This window comes from Saccostrea echinata, unplaced genomic scaffold, assembly GCF_033153115.1.
Source record: "Saccostrea echinata isolate AGI-Se365-2 ecotype Australia unplaced genomic scaffold, CSIRO_AGI_Sech_v1 ptg000052l, whole genome shotgun sequence".
Classification (NCBI taxonomy): domain Eukaryota; kingdom Metazoa; phylum Mollusca; class Bivalvia; order Ostreida; family Ostreidae; genus Saccostrea; species Saccostrea echinata.
In genome coordinates, this window is record NW_026889801.1 from 2255878 (window position 1) to 2266022 (window position 10145).

A 10145-nucleotide genomic window follows, 5' to 3' on the forward strand; every position below is an offset into this window, starting at 1 on the left:
ATTACAAAATATTGATCGCTAAAGAGTTATTGATCAAAGACTTTCGGCCCCTCTCGGCCCCTATTTTTAGGGTCCAGCCCCTTTTTCTTCATATCACTTTAAAGCTCTCATGATTTTGAACACTTTTTGTTTAACAACTAGTCAGAAATTCTTTTTTGTTTCCGAGCTATATGCAAAAGATATATTTAGGGGCCAGCCCTTCAACTCCCTAATGTGGAAGTTTAGCAAAAATTGAAAGGTTGCATATTGTTTAGAACATTATTTTGAACATCTTTTGTTCAATATTGCTTATCAAAATATTTCCCACTTTCGAAATATAGCGTGCCAAAGATTTGGCATTCTGGCCCTTTATGGCCCTTAATTATGTAACATATGATGTATATATCATAATATATGGTTGTAAATTGTTAAGATAAACATTTTTGCTTCAGTAATGTATACAAAAATATTGATCGTTAAAGAGTTATTGATTTAATACTTTTGGCCCCTCTCGGCCCCTAACATGACAAGTCAGCCCTTTATTCTTGATATCATATTAAAGATCTTGTCATTCTGCACAAATATTGTTCAGTATGTTTTTACAAAATAATTATACTTTAAAAGATATGATACAAAATGTCTCAAAAATTCACCCATGATTCATGTCCTAAATTTCGACCCCTACCGAGCTTCCATACTAGGCACTTCGGAAAATATCCTAACCCAGGTGCAAAATGGCAACATGTCCTCTATCATCACTGAAAATTTCAGCGCTCTAGCTTTAGCCGTTTTTGAGTTCCATCGCAGACAACGAGGTCCTCTGAATTTTGATAAAAGGGCGATAACTTCCGACCGGAAGTGATTTTTCAAATTTTAAAATGCCGGTACAAACTTCAGATGATAAGACATAAACTCTGAAAATTTGAAGTAAATCGATCAATTCATCTCCGAGAAATCTTCTGCACAAAATCGGTAAGGAGAAAAAAAAGAAGAAGAATAATAAAAGTGAAAAAGAAACATAAGAATAATAGAAGGGTCTTCCGCTGAAGACAGAAGACCCTAATAAAGGTGAAAAAGAAACCGAAGAATAATAGAAGGGTCTTCCGCTGAAGACGGAAGACCCTAATAAGAAAATTGAAAAAGAAACATAAGAATAATAGAAGGGTCTTCCGCTGAAGACGGAAGACCCTAATAATAATAAGAAGAAGCTTGAAAAAGAAACATAAGAATAATAGAAGGGTCTTCCGCTGAAGACGGAAGACCCTGATAAATAAAAAGAAAGAGAATCGTCCGGAGATTGAATCCGGGCCTCTCGCTTGCTAAGTGAGAAACATACCACTAGACCACGGAGGCACTTTACATCCAATTAAATGCTAAAACAGACAGAATTTATGAATTTATGACCTTGGCCTTTGACCTTTTGACCTCAAAATAAATAGGGTTCTTTTTTAGGCCATAGGGAGATGCTTTGCAAAATTTCATTGCAAAAGCTCAAAGGGTTGTCGAGATGTCGTGCGGAAACGAAAGTGTTACAGACAGACAGAAATAGAGATAGACGGACAGACAGACGGACGGACAGACAGACCCAAATTAATATCCCCCATTTTCAGTGAAAGCGGCGGACAATAAAATCTTTTGAGACGACAAATGTTTGTTTTTCTTTTAATTATTTGTCCCATTGTTTTTCATAATACAATATTACTGTGCAGTGTATGTTTGTGGTAGCGACAGAAAAGCAAATCAAAACAAATATGGATGTAAAGAAAAGAAAAAAATAAAGAAAATAAAGAAATGCATGTAAATATTTACCGTCCAGCCTCCCCCCTCTGTTTCCATATCACACACGACATCAGTGGGTTGATCTGTTAATGGCTGTATTGTATATGCCCCTGACGCCCTGATACCACTATCAAATAGTTCTTTACAGTCAAACGCTGAAGATAAAAACGAATACATTGTTCATTGCATCCGCCAGCACAGGTTAACCGTGAATTTCCAGAAAATATTCCTATTAAAGAACTGTTATCAGGTTTGTCGTCAAGTTTGGAATAATCTAAATAAGACTGTGAAATGGACTTTGAGGAAACTATTAGTTTCGGCAAAAGTACAAAGATAATCGTTAATGTCACCAGAACCAAAAACACATCCATAGTTGGGAATAAAGAAGGAGAAATCGGTGATAATTTTAAAACATATTTGTCCTTTTGTATCTAAATCTGCATATGGTTATACCTTTGTCTGTTTGATCGGCATGAAACAATCCGCCCACCTTTCATTGCCTAAGTGGTTGCTTTCTAATTATGAATTGATGGATCTCTCAGTCTGTAGGTAGTTTATGTGATTGTGAAGAAATATTTCAGATATTCGGGTAACGTCTGATTGGGAAATACAGATATGGTATTGAAACCAAATTTATTATAATAAAGTGGGTTTAAATTCCCCAACTTGGAAACTGAAATAAAACTAAACATTAAAAAAAATATAAACACAACCATATTGAAATAATATGTTTTCAGTTTTATTGAATAACGTATCAGGTAACGTCACAGTACCCATTATTGCCGAGTACCCATTATTGCCGATTTACGTTTTTACGATTAAAACTCTATCTAACGGTAGTTTATTTTAATTTTTACGCAAGATACGTATATTACATAATTTTTTCAAGCTACCGAGCGTTCCACAGAAGGAAAAAGTTGTAAAACAAAAATAAACTCACCGGCGACAAAGTCAAACCTTTGAAAACACACACAATAGCAGTCGTGCGACAGAACATGCCATAGGATTTTCGACTAAACGTCCACTTTCATGACAGGATCAGTCATGTTTTGGTCAAAATCCGTTAAATATTTTCCTGTATGCAATGATACTAAACGAAAATATCCAAGATAATATTTCTACTTCACAATATTTCACGAATAGTACGATGTGTACGAAGTGTCTGCTATACGACGCCATTTTTATTGCAACCGGGAGCGGATCAAACATCCACCCCCACGCACCTGTTATAATTATCTCTTTTATAGGTCATTTTTATTTATTGAACTTTGCTATGATCGCTTCCCAATTATGTTGACCATTTTCTAATGTAACATAACAAGATGTATGTGTCTTTTTTTCTTTTCTTTTTTTAAATAATTCTTTGTTATTTATAAATAGGCCTATGAGAAAACAAATACACAACTCTGGATGACATGACTTATGAGAACAAGGACATAACCAGGATTTGTGCTTGAAGGATCAATATACCCTCTTACAAATTGACTCCGATTTTTTTTTTAAACAAAAGAACACTCAAAATAATTATTTTAATAAATAGAATTGTTTTTTTTTTTTTTTTTTTTTTTTTTTTGGGGGGGGGGGGGCACTTTCCTTCAAATGACCCTTTTTCACAGCAACAACCCCAAGTCATTTTCTAGCTACTTTTCCTAGAGACAGAAACACCAGGGTCCGCAGGGTTCAAACCCTCCAGACCCCACTCCACGCCTTAAAATTCAACATAAAATCCCTTCAAATATGAAACACCAGGGTCTACCCTTGGCTACTGACACAAACATGAACTTTAAAAGATATCCAAATAGGAAGAAGACATAGGATAAATTAAAAATTTCAAAATTATTGAACTTTTATATAGTTACATACTTTTTACATGTTTATAAATTGTTGATAAAGTAACAACAACTTTGTAAGAAAAATTAAAATGTTTCCATGTCATTAAATTTGTTTATCTTGTGCATTGTGAAACAAGAAACAACAATGTAGGTAGCGGAGCACAACAACAACCAAAAAAAAAAATAATAAAAAATAAATAAATAAAAACTGGAGAGTTTCTCAGTTAAGCAACATCAAAATATTGTTAACAATTTAAGGGAATTCCATCAATGATTCTCGTCAAACTTCAAAGTCATTAAAAAGATTGTTTCAAACATCAGTGTAATAGTATAAAAACAAGTTATGAATAGTAAAACAATTTTAATATTGAAGTACAGGACACAAAACTTTAAAATTAGTAATATTTGGAAATAAAACTGCATGTAAACAATGCAATTTTAATTTTACAGTCTGCTTTTGAAAAAGGGAAAAATACTTTTAATTAAAAATAAAAACAAATATGCATTGTCATCATATTGTCTACTTCACATATCATAATACTTTCTCGGGCATAATGGACAACCTTACACAATTTTCTGTGTATGTGATATGGTAAATATGACCAAAATAAAAAAAAAAAAAACGGATTGGAAGGCATAAGAAAAAAATATTTTACAGTTACCCAACCAAATCTAAATTACATCTGCAATCTAATTATATTTCTCAGTGAACTTGAAAAATGACTTCTTTTTTTTTTTTTTTTTTTAAAGGGGGTGTCTAAATGTTCAACTGAAGATTCAAAGATTCAAAGTGCAACATGCAGAAGAATTAGAAGTATTAAAGTGTTTACTGCTTATGTACAAATTCTGTACCAAGCATAGCTAAATGATACATGTACACTTAGTTACAGTAATAAATATATACCACACACCAACAATCATAAGGTACCTAGTACTAACACTCACCTAACTTAACGAATTCACTGCTTAAATTTTATACAATGGACATATACTTTTCAACAATTTTAGAATCAAAATATTTAAAATTAACTAGCCTTAAACTATTTGATATACAATTAACATTTGCAACAAATTGATTATTCATGGTATGGAAAAAAAAAAATTAAAATCTGGATGAAAATTAATAACGGTCCTAGTACTACTAATACATTTCTTCACCTACTCTTATTTTTCTATTTTTTGAATACAAAACTGTCAAGCTATTTAAGTCAGCAGCCATAGGCAGAGGGTTGTATGACATCACTGTGGCTCTATTCAACTGCTGTCAACCATTGATTTGGTCAATTGGCAAGGCAAAGTGAGGACATGTGCTTGATATGTGCCTGAAAAAAAAAAGAATTTAAAAATTTAACATCCTCACAATGTCAAGGTTTTGTGATTTCGGAACTCCACACAAACCCTTGACATAAGTCGTTATTTAAAGGTTGGGCTTGTGTTTACACATGCGTAATGGGTAATTTTATTAACTAACCAATGAGAATATAGTTTTCAAATCCGTTGTTATCAAATTGCCCCACTCCAGAGCAAATCTTTTGTGATTGCAAGGAGGACGATTTTTAAAAAATAAATCCCGTATGTTTTATTTACAGTAACTAGTCACAAATCCTACAATATCGACACTTTCCATTTTAGAGGAGTCATATTTGTTTACAAAACTTACTTACAATAAAAGCTGCTCTCTGATTGGTTCTATTCCTGCACAAGGAACAAATGAAATAGCAGGTTTCTAGCCCAACTTTTAAATAAAGACTTACATGTATGTCAAGGGTTTGTTTGAAGTTCCGAAATCACAAAAACCTTGACATTGTGAGGATGAAAATTTACCAGAAATAAAAATTTAAGGGTACACAAAATTTTCCAAAAAAATAAAAAAATAATAAAATAAATAAATAAAATAAATTAGGTAATTCTATTCATAGGTAATTTTATTCAATTAATGAATAAAGATAAGAAAAAAATCTGCTTCCAGAAATATTTGTGAACATTAACAGTGCATACTGCAGCAGTGGATAATTGAACCTTTTTGTTACAGGATCCTACACCCTTTCCATTGGGAAAATTCAAAATCAAAAAAGTGACAAAATTTGGAGATATTTAGGTTTTATATGTTTTGCTGTTGATTAGAGAGTTCAGTTGAAAATGTAAACAATATTCCCATTTGTATGAGTTGTCAAAATCTAAAATTCATTTTTTTTAATATATAAAAAGCACTAAAAAATTAATCTGCTTGTTATTTGGGAAATTTGGCCTACATTTTGGGAAAAAAGAGTAATTGCAGCAAGGACAGGGTCCTTTTACAGGACCTGGATGCAAGGGTTATTAAGCCCTGTGCAGAATAGCTGTTCAGAACCTTAAATATCTTTAAACAAAAATTGTGACAGAAAATAATAATCTGCTACTTGACAAATTCAAAGAGTCTTTCTGGAGTTAATATCTTTAAAATCCAGAGCCATGCCAGTATGTTTGAACATTAATCATTCTTGAACAGCTAAGCCCATAAATGGTCTTTAAGAATAAATTTAGCTGGACAAAAATGCATAACATTAATGATAATTTGTATGTCTCTTCTTTAGAATGATTAGATATGAACATGAGTTACCTTCTGCAATTAAATAGTCATGTATTCCACATCAATTAAGAAGGTCTTCAGAAAGACTACTATTTGTCGGACATCCCTTTTGACACAGTTCGAGTTTAATTTTGGTGATGCTCTGACTAGTAAAATAAAACAATGAAGTAAGGTATACAATTAAATCACAATCTAGATGAAAAAGATGGTTAAATATCCAAATAATTTATGAAGAATAATATATTCAACAAACTTATCATATTTTTAAAAATTGTACTACCTTTGCACATCTCTCATCTTTCTCAAAGAAGACCAACTTGACAGTCACAACATCCTCTGCCATCTTGTGGGTATATTCTGGGAAAGCACCCAATAGTCTTTCAAAATCTTTTTCCAAAAACTTCTGAATTTACACAAACAAGCTCTTTGAGAAAATTGAAGAATCATGCTAAATTCTTGAACATGCATTAAAGGGGGTGGGGGGGGGGGGGTGGTGGTTGTAATTTGTTTCATAAAAAAATATTAAAATTATACCCAATTCACCATTTTTAAATAATTATTGTTAAGAAATATCCAAATGACATAACCTTGACAAAGAAGTGACAATACTATGCAAAACTTCCTAGCTTGCAGTTTGAGAGCATATAACAGGTGCTAGGTGCAGGTGCGTGTGGGGGTGGGGAAGGGGGGGGGGGGCTGTGATTTATTTGATAAATATTAACATAATACCAATACTTCATATTATTGAGAAATATTCAAATGATACTGACCAATTACATCCAGTTACTGCGATCGATGTAGTAGTGCACCAAGGGTCTGCGAAGCCCCGCCAACCATGTTGAAAGGAGTATTTAAAGGCTGGCTTACAAGCGAAATTATGCAAAAACTGGTTTAATAGTGTTTGCCAAAGCTTTGCACCTGACGAGGCATGTGCTTCTCTTTCTACAATCTGTCACAAGACTGCGTTAACTTGGAAAAATAGCGTTTCGGTCATTGTCAGGCCTGAGTAGCACTGTAAGCACATGTTTCCTTTACGCATGCGGCCGAAGCAACAACGAAAAAAAATATATCACCAAAAATTAAGAATAAACATTATAATTGCGTTTCTAATTAAATAATTTTACATCATAGACCTTTTTTCTGTCTTTTATCATCATAAATTTAAAATTGTATTGTTCATTTAGCAATTAATTGGTGAATAATGACGAAAAGATATAAGCGGCAATAATGGGTACTCGACTTCCTGTGTATCGAAGGTCATGGACGAGGTTTATTTTTAGCCCGAAAGTAAGTCGAGAGAGACTTGTTATAAATGAAAAATATCACTTATGTTAATTGAATGAACATTGCAGAGATACATATAGAAATTATTTTAAATAAACTCATATAAAGGATATAACAAAGAAAAATATGGTATTTTTCGGCAATAATGGGTACTATGACGTTAGCTGGATCAACTACATTTTTATAAAGTTGTGTGCTTTATTGGATTTTTATATCAACAATTTCATGAATATATTTTTTTTTTTCAATTTATAAGATTAATAAATAAAAACTTTTAATTTTTATTAAGACTTTGTTTCGAGATCAAATTAAAACACTTTCAGCCCATAACGTTATATATACTTTGATTTATCCTTGCATTGTTACTCATTGTTTGATGTCAATAAGAATTCACTACGTATAGTAATCATGCTAAAAAGATTTTCTTTAAAAATAAAACTACCCTGGAACCCAAAAAAATGTAGAATGAAATTTTGTAAATTAAAAAAAAAAAAAAATGTGTCCTTCGCATTAATCTGCTATATTTCAGAGTTATGGTTAATTTGAAATGGCATATGGAATTACTTTTAACTGAAAAGTTTATACTTTTTTGTTGTAAGATGTTGATCCTTACTATGCGTATTCGTATCTTACTTTTGGATGTGATATCAGGTCCTTCGGATGAGACTGTATAAACCAAAGTACTTTGTCGGTGTAGATGTTAGTAGAAACAATTTTTCAGTTCGTAAGTGCTAGAAAAGGTGTAGAATTATAGCCTTTCGACGGGAAATGGTATCTCAATGACTAAAAGAATATCTGGATCTGACTTAAAGCAAAGAAACAAACTGAAAGCAAAAGTTATGGTTACTCTTGTTACAATTTTCCAACATGCGTATGGTGAGACTTTTTTATGATATCAGATTATGTGTTGATATTTGACTTTTTTTAATTTGTTTTTGGTAAGATAACCAAAATTTCAATTGCGTCAAGAAATTTCCCGAGGATTACAGAAAGGCTTTTATTATGTAAATCATTGTTCTTAAAGAAGTTCTAGTATGAGAGTGATTTTTTTCTGTAATTTAAAATAAAAATGCTTGCACGACTTTTGAATGATTACAATTTTTTTTTTTTTTTTTTTTTTTTAAACATATTTCGTGCTCACTAGATAAACAGAACGACAAAACTTCTGTAGTCGAAATAGTTTCATTATTTTCAAAAGCATTCATTATTCCAAAATCTTCCGTTAGCAAATAAATTAATTACACAACTTCAGCGTGTTGCATAATATAGCATTCTCATTGTTCATCAGTTTCCACACATTTAATATTCATTTTAATGTTTAAAAGTCAAAAAGACGAATGAAAAGTTGAACGCTATAGTCCATCATGTACACGGCAAATATGGTATTTACTTTTCGAACCGTAACTCCCTACAGTGCCTACTTTTTAATACTGTTTATACTCCTAGCATAAGTACGTCAGTCGATATGTATATGCACTTTTGTTTTCCTTATTAATTAATAATTTTTTTTCTCAGTGCTTCAATATCATCTACTAGTACATATAATTAGCGTTAGATAAAAAATCATTTCTGCAAAACGATCTAATTACATTCAGTGGACTTGTTCTCTATGCAGAAATACTATTTAACTTAAATAATCAAAAGGCAGATGCAGATTCATATCACATTAAGTTGATGAGTATCACCTTTAAAAAAAGGATAGGTAATGATTTTACATTGATTAACAACTTATCTTTGAAGGTTCCCCAAAAAATAAGTTCTTGGAAAGTCGTGACTTTAGTAAAATTACTCTTAATTAACAGTTGAATGTTAGTAAATATTCGTAAATGAAATATTATATTATGTTTATAAGCGAGTCATTTTTTTTAAAAATAGATTTTCAACAAGAAGACTAAATTATTAATCTCTGAATGCTCCAAAATAAAGAGCTCGGAGCACGTCAAATTTTGTTCAAATTTTTGATCATTTCTACATTTAGAAACCGTTTTTAAAAAATCGGGAAAAATTATATGATACTGTAGGTTCGAGGAGTAAAATAACCGTTGTCCATCCATTATTTGCTCTAAAAAAGCAAAGCAAAGGATACTCTTTAAGAGTAGTGCAAACATCGGAAGAAACGCGATATCAAACGTTTAAAAGGAACAGCCCGCGGTCATAAAGTATCGTATTGATGTTAAAGATAAAGGCACCAAAAGCAATAATGTGTGATGACTCCTTCATGAAATCATCATCAATTTAAACGTAATTTAATTAACATAAATATCTTTCTTGATGCACGAACGAAACTTTTATATTTCACAAAATACTGCGAACCTATGTAGATTGTACTATATAATTGCTAAAATTATATTTGTTAGACCCCAGGTTAAATACTGGTCAACTACATTAAACATAGATATTATAATAATTAATTCATTTGCAAGAATTCGTCAGCTTCGCAATACTTTTCAAATATCTTCGTACATCTTGAGCTTATGTGTAAATTTTTTTTATGATCCACGGAGTGTATGCCCTTGCAATATATCGATTTATTATGACTTTTCTATTACCCTTCAATGACTCTGCACACAAACATACGAAAGTATCACATGTCTAGGGAATGTAAAGTATATGAATAAAATCATAAAATAGACATCGCATCCAACTTAACGGTCTCTTTTATATCTTCGAATAATATTTTATTTGATAAGAAAATACATTTT

At 31.7% G+C, this 10145-nt stretch overlaps 1 long non-coding RNA gene across 1 annotated transcript; it reads right to left on the reverse strand.

Annotated features, from left to right (window-relative positions):
* Positions 1 to 4496: 4496 nt before the first annotated feature.
* On the reverse strand, positions 4497 to 6979 carry LOC133204156 (uncharacterized). Its single transcript, XR_009723560.1, has 4 exons — positions 6930 to 6979; positions 6440 to 6562; positions 6190 to 6305; positions 4497 to 4912 (listed from the first exon to the last, which is right to left on the reverse strand). It is a non-coding gene; the product is annotated as an uncharacterized LOC133204156 (long non-coding RNA).
* Between the last annotated feature and the right edge of the window lie 3166 nt (positions 6980 to 10145).